General features: G+C 36.8%; 1 long non-coding RNA gene across 1 annotated transcript in view; it reads right to left on the bottom strand.

The window, feature by feature from the left end:
- The window catches only part of LOC144334808 (uncharacterized), an 816,293-nt gene that overhangs the window by 292,517 nt on the left and 504,881 nt on the right, over positions 1-18,895 (bottom strand). The window lies entirely within an intron of this gene.

Below are 18,895 nucleotides of genomic sequence, written 5' to 3'. Positions count from 1 at the left end.
TTAAGATACATAAGCCAGTCACAAAAGGACAAATACTGCATGATTACACTGATTCGAGGACCTTAGAGTAGTCAAATTCATAGAACTAAAAAGTAGAATGGTACTTAGAATAGGCTGGGAAGAAAAGTGAATGAAGAGTTACTATTTAAGAAAGATACAGTTTCAGTTTCTCAAGATGGAAAGAGCTCTTGAGATGGATGGTAGGGATGGTTGTATAACAATGTGAATGTATTTAATGCTGCTGAACTGTAAAAATGATTAAGATGCTAAATTTTCTATTGTGTGTATTAAAAATGATTATAACTATTATAAAAATAATATAAATGCTTAAATACAATATATTAAAATAATGATTCAATTTGTTTAAACACAAATATATATTTCTCATATCGTAGCAGCCTCATTGTCTGAGGTAATACCTGGAGTTTTTTGTCTCACAACCAAGAAAATCGAATAGTGTGGACACAAAAAGTGAGGTTAGAACAAAAGTTTAACAAGCAAAAGAGGAAAGATCTTCACAGTGGAGAGGGGGCCTGAAAGATTGTTGCCAGCTATGAAACTGAGTCTGAGGGTTTTTATGAACCGGAAGGAGACAAGTGTGCTGATTGGTCTGTGTAGGCCATCTTGGAGAAACCACCACTTAGAAAGAGGTATGATAGTGTAAAGAACAAATTAGAGGCAGAGGTGAAGGCTTGGCCCGAGACCTTGGCGTGAGACCAGTCAGGGGTTGAAGTGATGATTTATCCTAAGTAAATGAAGACTCAACCTGCAGCCAATCACAGAAAGGTAGGCGTATATAATGTAGGTGAAAAGTAAGAGACTAAGGTGTGACAAGGAGGGAGAAATGTGTCTAAACCAGGAGTGGAATGTGTTCATCTGGGTTCACACAGTAGGTGTTCCCATTCAAGGACACAGAATATTTCTTCTCTAGGGCCTGCAGTTTGATTTTCAGCCTGTTCTTTGTTTGAAGGAGTTTTACCAAGGACCCATCTTAACCGTCTGCCTGACCAGTTTCTTACTTTCTCTTCTCTCAATACTCTTAAACATTTTGTAGTAATAATGATAATTTACTCAGTTAGAAACCAGGTTGAGTTTAGGCAGAACATACAAAAGCAGGAAAAAAGATCTATGTGGATGTCATACTTAATACTGATAAATCAAATACATAACTATTCTTATTAAATCAAAATTATTCTGTTGTCCTGTTTGCCAAAAATTATCTATATTATGCTGACTTAACTTCTTAAAATGTTTCTGAGTTAGTTTCTATTCTAGTACATTGAGGTTTTGGATTTTTTTCCACATTGAAAGTATTCAATTTCTTAGTTTGCTAATTTTCTTGAAATTTCAGGAATATTCAATTGATACATTAGCTCAAAGCCAATTACAATAGGCGTCCCTTAAGAGATTTTATTATCTAATTTGGTAATAACATCCAGAGGTAGCAAGATATAACACACATATAATGAAAGGTAAAAGCCCTTTGATTCACAAACGTTTAAACAAGCAGAAAAATTAAAAAAAGAAAGCTTACAGTTTCAAATTTAAAATTACAGTTATAGTTCAAGTATAAACACAGAAATACAGAACTTCCCAGTCTAGATATTCACTCCTCAGAGGGTATAATATTCCTCATTGTTTTGAGACACAAATAAACATAAAAGCTAACAAATAGGTACTCTGTCCTCTTTTACTCAAAAGACAAGGCCTCAATTGTTCATTAATCTGTTAACAGAAATTACCACATAATCAGACCATATAACAAAAGATGCTCGCCCCAGAAGTTATGTGATTACTCATAAAGGATCAAAATTAATTCCTTACTGTGCTATTGATGTACATGGGTACTAGTCTGCGATGAGAAGGAATGAAGAGCTAACACATGGTACAAGACTGATGTACCCTAAAAACATTACACTAGATGACAGAAGCCCATCACAAAAGACTACATTTTTTATTACATTTATGTAAAATGTTCAGAATACAGAAATACATAGACACAGAAAGTAGATTAGTGTTTGTCTAGGGCTGGGGATGCAGAGAAATGGGGAGTGACTACTAAAAGGTACAATATTTATTTTTGGGGTGGCATAAAAGTTTGAAAATTCGATTATGATTTGACTATAATTTATAATTAAAGGATATAATTAGATGTTTGCATAACACTGTATATTACATAATTTTGAGATGTATACTTTAAATATGTAAATTTCATAATCTGCAAATTATATCTTAATAAAACTAAAAGCAAATTGCACATAAACTATACTACCCAGTCTCTGTCCTGTTAGTTTCTTTTAGGTACTCATCAAATTTTATGTATTTTGTTTGATATCTGTCTCCTACTGCTAGAATAAGCTTCACAGCAGAAAGTTTTATGTGTTTATTATTTACTGCTTTATCCTCATTGCCTAGAAGACTGTATGGCATATTGAAGGGTATAATAAATGTATTAAATGAATGACCCAGTTTTAAAAATTAAAAGAAATGAAAATAATAGTATAAAAACACCCCAAACCACCACCAAAACCAAACACCCAAGAGTGAAGAGCCAGATTAAAATATACCCATCAAATCCAAGTGTAGAAAAATAAGCCATAATTTTATTGTAAAGTAGAAATTACAGATAAAAGTATCTAAATGGAAATGATTCATGATATAATATGTGTAATGCAACATAACAATATTTACTACAAATACTAAATTAAAAATCTCAAAATTAAATTTAAAAAATCAATAAAAAATGAAATAAGCTGGACACAGTCACTCATACCTGAAATCCAGCACTTTGGAGGCCAGTGCAGGAAGAATGCTGGATCCTAGGAGTTCAAGACCAGCCTGGTCAACAGAGTGAGATTCTGTCTCTACAAAAACTTTAAAAAAATTATCCAGGCATGGTGGCATGTGTCCATAGTCCCAGCTACTTGGGAGGCTGACACAGGACAATTACTTGAGCCTAGAAGGTTGAGACTGCAGTGAATTGTGATCACACCACTGCACTCCCGCCTGGTGACAGAGTGAGACACTGTCTAAAAAAAGAAAAATGAAATAAAATATATAGATGTGTTATTAGATGCAAACATAGTAAGTTCAATTATCTGGCTATATCAATCAGAGAGAATAGCAATGCAATATTTATTTAAATCATACTATTAATGTGATAAAATTAACTCATTTTAAAGTTAATTAAATTAAAATATATAATAGTCTTTAAAAATTATTTTCTCAAAGTATGTAATCTTTACAGCCTTTGAAACTTCAAAAATAGTAATAAAATCTCCCCTCCCATTTATTTCATACAAAGTATTTGCCAGACACAGAGGTAAATTTCACACAATGTCTTTTAATCATTATAGCAAGTATGAGAATACCAGTTTCACTATTTTATGGAAACTTTGGCAAAGCTCTGAGATAGTCAGAGGTAGAGACAGAAGAGCACCTCGTCTATTCAACTCCAATGTCTGTACTATCCACCACAGTTGTTTGTTCTTTAGGATCAAAAGAGCAAAGTTGTCAGTGCAATAAAATAATTAATGAACATAGGAAACTTAAAAGTGGTCTACTATAAGACAGTTTTCTCACCTGAAATTACAGAGTTCAGTACACTCCAAAACCTTAAAAATCCAATGTCCAAAGCTTACTCAAAAAATATATGTGGCTATTAATGTTCTCTTTAATAAGAAAAAAATAGATTTATTTTACTAAAAATGTAACATAAAAATAAGGAATCAGCAGTTTAAAAGAAAATGGTATGTTAAGGAAAACATTAGAAGAAGAAAAATAGGTTGATTATTGTAAATGTCTAAACTATTTGACAAATCACTAACGTATTTCATAAAGAAAAGCACAAAATAGTAATTTAAAAAGAGAACTCATTAAATACACATAATACTGACAATATATGAAAGGTTATTATATGTACTTATTTAAAAATACATTTGTTCTACATGAAAAAATAAAGATTATAATATAGATAATCTAGGGTTCTTAAATGGGGTGGGGCCCATTTCAACCTGTAAGAATATAAAATAAAAATGTTAGAAAGCATCTTATGACAATTATCACTTTCACTTTTGACAACATTTCTACTACATAAGGTTCATATTTTTAAATATGCTGTGTAGATTCTCATTTTTAGGCAATTTCCACATATATAACATGAGAAACATTTGTAGGAGAGGACAAACCAATTTTAATCTAGCTCTCAAGTGAATGATGTACATTACATAAAAAGCCTATAATAGATGGTTTTAAAATTTATTTGTCTTTTCTATCTATAACGTTTAGGATGAAAATTGGAATGTTTTAATATTAAAGACTATACCTTTGCTGGTGTAGACGTGTGCGCTAAAAGAAAGGCCTACCCTTCCGATTTCCATCACATGATACAACTTTTTTGGGAATGGTCAAGCAACAGAGGGCAGGACTGGTATGATGTGGATGGGTAAATTCGTTGTATGGGTTGGTGACTGCTAGCAGCATCAGTTTTGTTTTAGTTCTCAGGTTTAAGAATAAAACAGCCCCTAGCAACACAATTTGTAAGAAGGAGAAATGAAAACATCAAATACAAAGTTCATTTAATCTAAACTTGAAACAGAACGGAGGAGCTTCCACATCAGCCTTACAAAGCTGGTTATGTCAAATAATAAAAAAAGAAGTCGAGGCCGGGCGCGGTGGCTCAAGCCTGTAATCCCAGCACTTTGGGAGGCCGAGATGGGCGGATCACGAGGTCAGGAGATCGAGACCATCCTGGCTAACACGGTGAAACCCCGTCTCTACTAAAAAAAATACAACAAACTAGCCGGGTGACATGGCGGGCGCCTGTAGTCCCAGCTACTCGGGAGGCTGAGGCAGGAGAATGGCGTGAAAAACCCGGGAGGCGAAGCTTGCAGTGAGCTGAGATCCGGCCACTGCACTCCAGCCTGGGCGACAGAGCCAGACTCCGTCTCAAAAAAAAAAATAAAAAAAAATAAAAACATAAAAAAAAATAAAAATAGATAAATAAATAAATAAAGAAGTCGAGTAGATGGCTGCTTAGTCATTATCCTTTTAGTGTTTGCCTCAGAGAAGCCAGTTATGATGCCAGAGGAGGTGATAATTGCATCTAATAATTATTAGAGACTAGCTTCTGTGCTAATATTTATGAAAGAAAAGATCAGGTTTTGAAGAATCAGAGAGTGTTCAGTTAAAAACAAATGTCACATACTTACTTCGCTGAATAAATTCAAAAAGTCTTTCTAACAAATGTTATACAACTTACAGAATCAAGGAATTTTGCTCTTGGAAGAAAGCATGCAATAATCAAGCTTATGCTGGTTTTCTTGCATATAATAATAATGAGGATGCCAGGCTTAAGTGTGCTTTTGTCACAGATCTATGAATCACTATAAACTTAAGTAAACATACGTGTTGGAGATTGGTGCCATGAGATTATACTGGGAATTAAGAGGTCTTGTTATACCCACATATTTTAGATGATAATGAAGCCCTATACAATCCTCACCCCAAAATCTTATCTCAGTGAAAAGATCTAATTATTGTGGGTGATTTTAATTACATCACTATTCATTAAAAATCAAAATTTAGACTGGGCATAGTGGCTCACACCTGTATTCCCAGCATTTCAGAAGGCCGAGGTGGGAAGATCACTTGAGATCAGGAGTTCGAGACCAGCCTAGCCAACATGGTGAAACCCAATCTCTACTAAAAATACAAAAATTAGCTAGGTTTGGTGGCATGCACCTGTAATCCCAGCTACTCAGGAGGCTAAGGCATGTGAATCGCTTGAACCTGGGAGGTGGAGGTTGCAGCAAGCTGAGATTGTGCCACTGCACTTCAGCCTGGGCGACAGAGAGAGACTTTGTCTAAAAAAAAAAAAAAATCAAAATTTCTAATCTTTTCTTTTCAGGTAAATAAAGCACGTGCTAATTGACTTTGGGAGTTTACACATTTGTATTATAACAAGATGCCATGGAGAAAACACTGGACTCTGAGCTGGAAGATACTGAGATAGAAGATATTGTTCTAGTATTGTGATGTACGGCTATAGCAAAATAGCTTCTGTGTTACTCCCTAGCAGAACAATTCCCTAGCACTTTCATTTGATTCAATATTAAGAATAAAAGCCTGTAATAGTGAACCTTCATAACATATTTGTGATTAACATCCAGATCTCCAGAATTTCTGGCCAGCTAGTTTTGCAGGCTTACTTTGGTTGTTATTCATCTCAAAATAACATTACTTCTCCATTAATATGGTAGTATTTCATTTTTGCACCCATCATTTTAATTATCTACTAGTACATAACTACCACAGAATTTGTGGTTTGAAACAATGACTGGGCTTAGTTAAGCAAGTCTGCTGTTTTGCTTGGGATCTCTTAACTGGTTGTCTTCAGGTGGCTTCTAGAGCTGAAGTCATCTGGAGGATATGGTATAATGCTCTAATGCCTGTGCCTCAATCTGTTTTATTATTTTTCTGTGTAGTCAAAGGGCCTATCAATCTCTATGTAACCTGTTCATATGGTCTCTGTATAGAATCTCTTTAGCAGGGTAGCAAGATTTCTTATAAATGAAGTATACTAAAGTGATCATCTCAGGAAGAAGAAGCTGCCAATCCCCACAAAGTCCAGTCTAGAAACTGGGTCATTGTCCCTTCTCACACAAGGGTTACAGTATTGACCCAGATTCAATATGGCAAGGGCCACATAAGGGCATGAATACTGAAAGATATGGTTCATGGTACGGACATTATTGGAGGCTGTTACACTTACTTTAGAGTTAATATGAGATTTTACTGTACTTTTTATTAAATATCTTAAAGTGTTGTATGGCAACACCGAGATATTTGCATACTGTATAATAGGAAAGGAAACGGTTCTGCAAGAAAAAGCTTAACACCTAGTTAGTGATTCTTCCTCTAGCCTTAGGAACAGCTGAGGAGTTATTTTTTTTAATTGTCTGAAGTTAGTACTTCAGATTTTATTTATAGAAGCATACCATAATCCAAGAGTCATCAGAATTCAGTATAGATAACTACATACTAGAACAAACTATAAATCCTGTAAATTCACATCAAAGCTATTTATTCAGTAATAAGTAATCAGTATTGAGAAAATTCCATTGAACCAAAAAATGCAGCTAGTTCTGTACAATTGAGGGTGGTTTATAAACAGAAAGGTATGAAAGATGATGGGAACACTGGGACTTTCCTGAACCAAACTCAGTCTCATTTCTTACAACCACATGTGTCCAAAGTAAACAGTTATTGGGACACTGAGGAACTGTCTAGAGTTATGAAATGATAACTATGCTGTTCCTTTGCTACTGCGTTGCTGTATTTTGTCAATCCTGTATTCATTTTCAAACCTAGTTGCACTGGTTCCGGATGAAGCCTATTATATCTTGTAGCTTTGCTGTCAGTGTCACACCAAGAACACCATTGTTGAGTGAGTAGAGTGTGTGTGCAAAATTTCAACTCTTTTCTTCCTTTTCTCTGTTTCATTCTCTTAGTATTGGACATGAGGTAGGTAACTAATTGATTAGGTGAGATATTTTTCCTTGAGATAGATACGATTGATAGACTGAGCATCACAAAATCCTCTTGGATGATGGCATGACTGCACTACTCAGGGAGTGTATTTGTGTTAGGGGTGGGGGAAGTGAACTTCTACAGACTTACAGTTTTTGTCACTTATTATGAGGTCCACATCCCATCAGAAGCAGGACAACTCATCTGGAGTTGATTTACTTCCTATTCTAAAAGTAATCAGCACTGTAGAATATCTAATTACTAGCAACTCAACCATTAGGACACTTAGAAAGGGGAGACATTGGTATGTATTGACAAGCCTGCTTCCATTTCCTCTTGGTCAATAGTCACACCATTTCTTTCAACCTTTCACTTCTATGTTCACATAAGCAACAAAATGTTGCTATGGAATAAGAATAAAAATGACATGGCCGGGTGCAGTGGCTCATGCCTGTAATCCCAGCACTTTGAGAGGCCAAGGTGGGTGGATCATGAGGTCAGGAGATTGAGACCATCCTGGCTAACATGGTGAAACCCCATCTCTACTAAAAATGCAAAAAATTAGCTGGGCGTGGTGGTGGGCACCTGTAGTTCCAGCTACCCAGGAGGCTAAGGCAGGAGAATGGCATGAACCTGGAAGGCAGAGCTTACAGTGAGCCGAGATCTTGCCACTGCACTCCAGCCTAGGCGACAGAGCAAGACTCCGTCTCAAAAAAAAAAAAAAAAAAAAAAAAAAAAAAAAAGAGACATGTGACTTTCAGAGTAAAACAGTAAAAGACAGACATAATTTTACTGTCATCTCATTTCCTGTTCTCTAGGTTAGTCTGAAATTTGAAAGTTGATGTTTAAAAGAAACTGTGTCCCTGACGTTTGCTTGCAGGGTATCCCTTCACTCCTACAACCTATATACTATCCTATACTAGCAGTCAATAAAAAAACTAAACTTTTTTTTTTTGTTATGCTACTGAGACTTCAAAATTCAAAATTTATCTCTTATAACAGCCAGCATGTTATACCTTAACTAATCTAAAAATTCATACAAGTAGTTAGAGTTCTGGTATAACAAAAAATTAAGTATGTAGTTTTGGATTAGAAGCTGGGCAATGGGAAAAAAAGATCAAGAAAACTCAAACAATAAAGAGAAAAATAAGATGAGAGGTTGGAAAGTTGTTGCTACACGTTTTTAAGTTGCAAATATTTGAAAAAAAAATTGCCCGTGGTAATTTAGGAGTCAAACCTCAAGAGCGTAGATCTGGCATCTCCTGGAAAAATAATCAGAACAAAGTTTTAATGTGTTTGAACTATTTTTAGCCGTTTGGCAGGGTTCTAAAAGAAAGAGATGAGCTCAGGGTAGGAACAGTTAATTTCTAAACAGGTATGAAAGTGAATTCATAGAGGTGAAAAAAATCAAGCATTGAATGTTCACAAATCTCCAGAAAGTAAGAAAAAAATCATAAACATAGTCTATTGGGAAAAATGTTCAGAGATGGGAACAGTGGGAGATGAGTCATTACCAGGTACACTCTGGGCAAGCATGGTAGAAAAATTCAGCAGAGCAGTATATCAGACTCCGTGAGATGACCCCTTGACTTTGAGCTGTGGAGTCGACAAAGCACATGATTTCAGAAACTTAATTCCCTTTCCTAATGTGAACACAACCTGAGTTTTAAGAGTGTTTCAGGTTTCTGCCGTGAAACGAGATCAGTGTCGTCCTCCATCCTAGCTCCTCTTCAGCATTCATATTTGGTGGAGCATCAGTCCCTCTCCTGGAGTGATTGGGAATGGGGGGTCTGTGTTTCAATTTTTAACTAATGTTGAGAAAAACATATTTTCTCCAATCTTGTTCAAATGTGTCTGGGCCATCAAAGAATATTTCTTTTTCTTTAGCTCAATTTATTTTTTCTGTATCAGCTGACCAAGGTAGTTGAGAATAAGTTATCTCTATTTACAATAAAAATGATATATGTTATAATTTTCACTGACCCTAACAGCAGTAAAGGTTTTCTCGATAAATTAAAAAATACAGTAGATGATATAATCGTTTTTAAATTTTAAAAAATCCATGATATTTCAATAGGAAACATCTAAAATCTACCTTTGAGTCATTTTAGATATTTTCCAGTACTATATGTATATACGTTTACCACTCTCTTTAAAGTCTAAACCAAACAGAGCTTTTTGTTAAAGTTAGTGTATTGGCATTTAATTATTTTGCTATTTTCTTGGTTTATAAATGAATCGTATCAATATAAAGACTCTACTCAAAAGAAATACAAAGGAAGTACAGGAAAAAATTTATATAAGCAATAGCAAGTTAAAAGGCAAAGTTATTTTAGATTACTAAAGTATTTCATGAAACAGAATTGAACAGTCATATTTTAGAAATGGTTATAACTGATTTATTCTTAAAGTCTTCAGTATAGCACATATTCTTGGATGTTACAAATTGTCTTCCAGTCTAAATTTCCATATTCCTGAAGATATTATTGGCTTAGCCTGGATCCTTCTGTCTAATTCTAGAACGAATAACGAAACCATGAATGCTGGAAACCACCCTGAATGGCGGGGCTGGGAAATCCCAAAATAGCAAAACTAAGCATAAATTCCAGTATATGTCTATTTTAGATCCCAAGACAAGGGAGGAGGGGGAAAGCAGAAACAACTCTATGCATTTAATTCTCCAGGGATTTCATATATGAAAGATATATTTTGTTCTGCTTGACCAATTTTTCTATGTAGGAAAAAGAGCAAATACAATATTGACCCATTTGTTGGTTTCATTATTTGTGAGATAATTTTAATCTGGTTTGGAATTGGTCAAGCATTCCAATGTGTGGTGGTGAATGGTTTTCAATGTTGAGATGTTGCTACAATTATATAAAGCAACATTTAGATAAGTTTAATCATTATGTCCCTTAAATGACTTCATTATTATGCTATTATATACTTTCAAATACCCTGTATTCCAGAACTTTTGAAGAAAAAAAGGGGAAGGAGCAAATATCTGACCTTCTAGAATAAATTTTGAGACTGCCTTCAAAGAATTAGACTCGTTTATCATACACGCACATATATACCATCAAAATTGATACCGTAGATTTTATGCCACTGATAGACCACATTGAGGTCCCATTTGTTAAAATTAAAGATGGTTAAAATTAGAGGTGTGAGTCATATTATTTAAGTGTATTACAGTTATTATAACCGTATAAACAAATTTTAAATATTTACTAATTTGTAATCTACATCTCTAGCAGATTGTTGCCATTTAAGGATATTTTTCCAGCATTGACAGATTTCCTTTTTTAAAAAAATGTGATATTCAAAAATATTATGTAAAATATTTAAATGATTAATTAGTCATATTTTAAAAAATACTATTAAGCTAAATAAAACTTCCATATTTTAAAGCTTCTTCCATGCTCTTAATTAAGTCACAATTAAGTGCTGGTATTTTCCACCTTCTCCTTAACATTGCAGCACATTGACTAAAGGGTATAACTGTATACTTACACTTTCTCTACCACATGATAGAATCTATCTGTGTCTATCTGTACCCTCTATCTACCTATCTGTCTGTCATCTTACTGTGGTAAATTACACATGAAATAAAATTTACTATTTTAACCATTTTAAAGCATACTATTAAGTGGCATTTAGTATATTCACAATGTTGTGCAACCATTACCACTTTCTTGTTTTGGAATTGTTTCACCACCCCAAACAGCAACCCATACACATTAAGCAGTCGCTTTCATTCCTACCTTTCCTCAGCTCCTGGAAAATATATTGGTAGACTTGATATTCTGGGTATTTCATATAAATGGATCATACATACAATATGTGGCATTTTGTGTCTGACTTATTTCACTTAGTGTATTTTATTTTTTAAAAGTAGTAAGAGTGAGAGATGTCACTTGATAATCACTGTTGAAATTGAAATGCATTTTTTGAAACTGTAAATCTGTATGCTGAGAAAACCTCTGTTGTATATAATAAAGTCAGTGGCTATAAGAATATGTTAGTTGTAAACATCACTTTTACTATGTGAAGGTAGGGAGGAAACAGTCTTGATTTTGTTTTTAGTAAATTAAAGCAGATATCTTTGCTGGCTATGCCATCTTCAAATTATTTTAATATTTCTTCTTTTTCCCAATCTCATTTTTTGGATTAGGTGGGTAAGAAGGAAATGGAAATTCACTCTCAGAAGGCCTAACTATAGGCATTTTGTAATATTTCTGTCACTGGGAAAGCCTTACCTATGAGTCATTCACATATTAAGATATATAAATAAACTGTTTTAAGATAACAATGTAAACAAAAAACTGATCATTTAGCTTTCAGATAAATGTGGTAGACACGGCCTCAGAAAATAAGCAAAAATGCATATCTATATGAAAAATTAGACAGCATTCTTTGTGACACCACTTGTTCTATGAAAAAGCAGAATTATTTCCTCCAAACCAATGCAGGAGAAGTTTGAGAAGCTTTGTCTTCTGTATTCCCTTTTGTTTGTGCTTGTTTCCTTAGTTTATATCTGAGATCTTACTATATTTATACTCTGTTTATAAAGCTGTAGTAACAAAAGTAATTTTTAAGTAATAATCATATCCATTCTTCTTTGGAATATTACATTTTATAATTAAAATATTTCAAAGGTATTAATATTATCAATATCAGAACAGAAATAAGGCAAAATGGATTATGTTCCTTTTCTTTTAATCCTTAAGTCTACTGAATGTAAGATGATATTTTAAGCATATTTTTTATTTTTGATTATAAAGATAGAAAATAAAAAAATTACCATTTTTGATGGGAGGTTGGAAAGTGATACAAAAGTATCCTCTTGAAGATAACATTTTGGAACCAAATTAATAAAATCAATGTTTAAAAATCCCAGAAAGTTATCTTAATTGATTAAAATTCATGTTATTAGAGAATATATTTTACAAATTAGAATATGTATATTAAAAATACTTAACACAGAATAAATTTGTATTTAAATTTTTCCTTTGGGTAAAAGAAACTTCTAAGTAACAGGTCACATCATCAAATCTTTGGAAACAACACTAACATGATCATAGTTTTTTAGAAAAAGGCATCAAGTGAATAATTTTAACTTATATTTTCAGTAATATTTAGCAATGAGACATCAGTATCTGCAAGCTTTGCAGTTTCTCCTCAGAGAAATGCATTCTATTGTGGAGTAGAAAAAATACAGCAGGCCTTGTCATCAACTGAATGAAATGTGAATCAAGATGGTCTGTTTCTCTTTGTTTTAACTTTTTGCTTACTGAAATGAGCAAGTTAAGATATCTAACCCTCTCTTACATTTTTAATTTAAGCTAATCAGTTTATAAAATTCAAATGTCAATTTATTGACCCTTGATGTGTGCTAAACTTTCTCAATCATTCCATTGGAATTACAATGTTTTCAAGTTTCAAGAGGAGATTTTTTTGTCTTCCTACTGGACATCAATAGGAAATGTGGAAGCCTGAGGGTAGCTTATAGGTATATAAATTTTAGGAAACTAAGGTTATGGATGAAGAAATCATTGAAGGCAAGTGTAGAGACCTGAAAGGATGAACATTCTGTTTGATGCAATTGACTCATAGATCCTATTATTCTTGTGGGCCATTTCTCCTTTGTACTTCGAGCTATGTGAGCTATCAAATTTCATTATTATTCAATTCAGTTTGAATTGGAGATTTGAGTAAATAATTGCTTCCTAATTGGTACACTCATTGTGGCAGAAGTTTTTGGTTGATTGTTGGCTGCAAGAATATCCCATTGTCTCCCTCATTCCATTCACATTTATGCAGTATACCAACATGTTAACTAAAAATGCAATTCCTTGCTTTGCTTGTAGTTATGGATGGACGTATATCTAAGTCCTGGACAATCTGAGAGTACAGAAATAAAGTGTTGGAGAAGAAAGTAAGAACACTTTAAAGATAGGGGTTCTTATTTCCTTTCTTCATTCTCCTAGTTGGAATGTAGATGTTATAGCTTACAGCCTTGAGAATAAATGTTTCAACTTAGTGAAGACATATGGGGAAGTTGGAAGTCATTATTTTGTTGTTTCTGTTCTGAACTGACAAGCTCTTAACATTTTTACAGGATAAAGACATAAAATTCCATTTTGTTTAATCTTTTATTTTTGAGTCTGTACATTTAAATACAAAACTAAACTTAACTTACACTGACAAAAATATTCTTCCGATAACCACTCATTTACTTTAAAACTAGGACAATGATGTTCCACATGTACTAATATATTAGCATTATGAATTATTAGTACTGTACATTTCATTATCATGAATCTGTTCAACTATGGATTTCTGGTAATATTCAAGTTCAGAAATTGATCTCCATAATATTTTACCCGTGTGACTTTAGGAAGATATTTAACTTGATTGAAATTTGTTTCATTACCTGCAAAATGGGACAACAACACGTGGAAAGAACTCCTGTCTGGCACAGAGAAATCCTTCAGTGCATGTTATTTCTTAAGATTGCAAAGCTTGGGAAACTGAATGATGCTGACTGAAGTACATTCTTGCCCTTGCTAAGCAACCAATTAAAATCCCAACAGAGTTTTCACAATTCTCAGTCAAGTTAATTCTGAGAAGGGAAAAAATATGTGGCTCTTCAAGTACTTTACTCATAGGTAGGTCTACATATTTCAAAAACATAACCTGATCTCTTAAATAAGTATTCCCAAAATATGCATTGCAAGATGGCCAGTATCTCATCCAGAATGCATAAATGTATGAAGAAATTGAATATTAGTAATAACAAGAACATAAAAACTAAGGAAGGATGGAGAAGCGTGGTGGGCAGAATTCTAAGATGATCCCTGTATTAGTTTGGTGGGGTTGCCATAATAAAGCACCACAACTGTAAGGAAAATGGATGTGCTGCAGTCAAGAATAGGCCTAGGTAAACATCCACTGTAGCATGACTCGGCGAGTTTGGAGTGCAGGCAAACAACTCTGCTCATTATATAACCTGTTTGTGTAAGCTCATACTTGGCTCTGAGCCACCATTGCCTGTAAAAGGTATAACTGAGCTGCCAACACTGTACATAGGGCTTGTGCCCAGAGAGAGAAAAAAATGCTGCTGACCCTCTAAGGGAGAGCTGGCGGCCTTGCAGGTGGACGGAGGCGAGCCAGGCACGGGCAAGCACAGGGGAATGTAGCTGTAGGTGTGGGAGTGGCAGGGTCCCCCACAAGTGTGGAGAAAGCACTAAGGCACCCGGAAGTGCACAGCACTGAGAAGGAGCATGCTTTTGGCCGGCAGAGTCAGATGGGCGTTTGTGACAGTGCTGCGGGAAGTGCATGCCCAATCTCTATAGGATGCAACCCAGGGAGGTGGAAGAACCTCCGTTACAGGCTTGTCCAATATTCCGCCAGAAAATAGAGCACGAGCAGCCTCTTGCGCCCCAAAGGTGGGCCCCAGGACCCCCTACCGTGGTGGAGCATGCTCATATAGTGGCTACATCTCCACTGAGTTGCTGGAGTTAGGCAAGCAGTGTTGACAGCCATAGGGGGAGCCCCTCCCTGCCTGAATGCTTCATCTCTGGGAGGAGGGAGCTGATGCATTTCCTGCTCTGCCTCTGAGATGGAAAACCTAGTTTCTTTAATTAAAGCGCAGACTGATGCCACTGAAATACTAGGAACTGTCAGTAGAAGGCAGTCATATACAGAGTCGGTGTAAGTCATTCAGGAGAAGGGTAATGCTACGTGACCCAGCCCTGCCAGGACGTTTCAGCTCGAAGACTATGCTGCAGCCAGGTGGAAATATAAAACCTTTTGTGTTTGATTAGGGAACTGGCCGAGGTGCCTGGCTTGGGGGAACACCAGATGACTGGAGGCCACATGTGGACTTGACAATCCACTGTTGCCTGCACCTGGGTAAGTTTCCGGGCAAGGTTTCCAGGCAAAGCTGTATAGACAGCTATGAAGGCTGGTCGTTGAAAGTAAAACCTTTATTTCTGCACCTCAGCATCGGCCACTTGGCCCCCCGACTTATGCACGGTGTATGTCTCTGCCATACCTGACTACATTCTGGGGATGGATGTTTTACAGGCTTGGCAGCTGTGCCATCTATCATGGACTTCACGAACTGCTCAATGATGGAATTGGGCCAGTACCACCATGTGGTGGACTTGGCTAATGCATTCTTTTTCAGACAGCCAGGAACAGTTTGCCTTCATGGAAGAGCAACAATGGACTTTCACAGTGTTGCCACAGGGCTAGAAGCATAGCCTCACCCTATGTCATAGTCTTGTTGATGATTCTCTTTTGATTCTCTTGCATATTTGAAAGTGATTAAGATAGTGTGACTGAGGCCACCTTCCTGGCAGCCAATCAGGCTATTCATCACGCACAAGCCCTATGGGTAGTTGACCAAGGGTGCCCGTTTGAGCTGTATGTGCATGTGACCACAGATGGTTTCAGTGGGGACCTGTGGCAGTGCACAGAGCACTTGAGAATGCCAGTAAAGTTTTGGTCCTAACGATGGTAAGGAGCTGAACTCTGATATACCTTAATAGAGAAACAACTAGTAGCTGTATATGTTGCCCTTCAGGCTTGCGAAAGTGCGACAGTACGGGCTGCAGTTGTCACGCTGATGACTTACCGGATAGCGGGATGGGTGCATTCATAGGTAATGACCCCCTGGACTGGGAGGACACAGACATCTCCTTTAGCAAAGTGGGGTGCCTACTTAGAGTACTCTGAGTACTACAAGTCCTTTTAGCAGCAGAGCTGCACAATGTCTTGGGACCTGTAGTCCTAATGCAAGATAAGGCCGGGGGGCCTGAGGCACTCCCCCCACTCCTGATTTGACATGGTATATGGATGGGTCTAGCTAGGGTTCTGCTACTGCTACCTAGACTGCTGTCATAGTTCAGCCCAGTACTGACACTATATAGTTTGATACTGGGTGTTGGCAAAGCAGCTAATGAGCTGAACTCAGGGCAGTGTGGAAAGGTGATCACCAAGGAGGTGACCCCAATGGTAATCTGCACCAATAGCTGGGCAATTTACTGAGGCTTAACCTTGTGGTTAACTACCTAGAAGTTACAGAAGTGGCTGGTTAGTCACCAGCTCATGTAGGGCCAAGCCATGTGGCAAGAACTATTGAAGGAAGGATGACGGTCTCTGACCAGGTATGGGGATGAACAGTAACCTGTTGTTGCCTGCCCCATGGCCCTTAAAGGTAGAAGAACAAAAAAATCTGTCTTAATATATAAAGCAACATTGGGGTAATGTCACCATTGGGTAGTTGCCCACATGTGTCAGACCTGTGTGTCCGGGACCTACGTGCCAAGCCTGTGTATTGGTCCTGTGCGCCCAGAGCTTATGTGTCAGGCTTATGTGTCAAGCCTGTGTGTCGGGCCTGTGTGCCCAGGCTTATGTGTCAAGCCTGCGTGTGTGTATTGGACCTGTGTGCCCAGAGCCTATGTGTCGGGCTTATGTGTGAAGCCTGTGTTGGGCCTTTGTGCCCAAAACCTGTGTATCAGGCCTACATGTAAGACCTGTGTGTCTAAGACCTATGTCTCCTAGGCCTAGGGGTAGAGTGTAAGGAAAATAGATGTCCTGTGGTCAAAAATAGGCCAAGGTAGACATCCATTGCAGGATGACTTTGGAGCGTAGGTGCACAACTCTGCTCATTATATCGCCTGTTTGTGTAAGCTCATACTCTGTTCTGTGCCACTATTGTCTGTAAAAGGCATAACTGCATTGCTGATGCGATACATATGGCTCGCATCCAGAGGGAGAGAAAGAAAAGCTGCTGACCCTGTAAGGGAGAGCTGGCCTCCTTGCAAGTGGACAGCAGGGAGCCAGGAACTGGAAAGTGTGCCAGGGAGTTCAGCTTTAGGCATGGGAGTGGCAGGAGCAGCATAGCTGGCTGCTAAGAGGGACTGCGGCTGGAGTGGGCAGCTGAGTCACAGGCAGACGGAGAGAGAGAGAACACAATAAAACCATATTTCACTTGTCTGCTGCCCCCCAAGTATACTTTCAGCTACCTGCCACCCATCCTCCCACTCCCCTCAGACCTCCGCTCGGGCTGGAATATAACACTTGGTGTGACAACAACCTTGGCAGCTGAAACAATAGGAATTGATTTTGTCACAGTTCTGAAGGCTAGAAGTCTGTAATCTAGGTATTGAAAGGGTTGATTATTTCTTTGGGCCATGTCTTGGTTTCAGAACATGTAGATGACTATGCTCATGTTTGTCTGTCTTCATGTTCCTATGGCATTCTCTCTCGACATCCAAATCTCCCCTTCTTAAAGGATCACCAGGCATATTGGATTACAACTTACCCTAATGATCTCATTTAAACTTGATATCCACAGTAAAAGCCCTCTCTCCAAGTAAAGATACATTCTGGGGTATAGGGGTAAGACCTTCACCCTACAGATATAGAGGAAGAATTCAGCTCACCAAATTCTAGCCCCCTGGTGTATATTCTCCGCTTTAACACATCCTTTGAGTAGGTGCAGGACTTGTGACTAGGAAGGAATTTCCACTCTCTCTATTAGATCCTATTGTATGAAAAGTGAAAACATTTTGCGTATGTGTTTAGTTCTCTAGTCAGCTGACTTTAAGTCAGTAAAAAGGGAGATAATCCTTTGGGGTCCTGACTGAATTAAGTGAGCCCATTAAAAGAGTGTCTGAAAGTCAGAGAAAGAGGATGCTCCCTTATGGGTATCTTAGATTAATTGAGAAAGAAAACTGCCATGCTGTGAGAGAGGGCCAAATAATAGAAAATGGTGGGCAACTTCTAGGAGGTAAGGGTCTCACTCCTGTGTCTGCTAGAAACTGAATTCTGCCAACCAATGAGTTTAGAGGAAGATCTCCCGCCTTAAATGAGATACCAGTTCCAGCTCACATCAGCCTGGTTTGTTTCTGTGCAGAGTACCAGTTAATTTTTACCTAAGTGCCTGACTTATGGAAACTGCGAGATAATAAATTTGTGTTGTTCAGGCTGCTAAATTTGTGGCAATTTGTTAAGAAACAATAATAAAAACTAATACAAGATAAAATATTTAACAAGTACATAATGGTTGAAGGATCTCTTTGGAAATAGATTTTACATCAAACATGGGTATAACTGATCCAGCAAAGTTTACGTTAATATTTTCAGCAATTCTGATAAGCCTACAGATCTGTCACAGCATAGGAGCCTAGGTAAGTATGTATGGAATTTAATATGTGAAAAAGAGAGTTATTGGGTATTTATATAAAACTAGATTTTTGGCTCATAAAACATGTTTTATAATTATATCATACATATGTTAGATTATGCATAGAAAAAGGGTCTGGGATGTTACATGCCAACATGTAAACAA

Source organism: Macaca mulatta, chromosome 15 (genome assembly GCF_049350105.2).
Source record: "Macaca mulatta isolate MMU2019108-1 chromosome 15, T2T-MMU8v2.0, whole genome shotgun sequence".
Classification (NCBI taxonomy): Eukaryota; Metazoa; Chordata; class Mammalia; order Primates; family Cercopithecidae; genus Macaca; species Macaca mulatta.
This window is presented reverse-complemented; position numbering and strand designations above follow the sequence as displayed.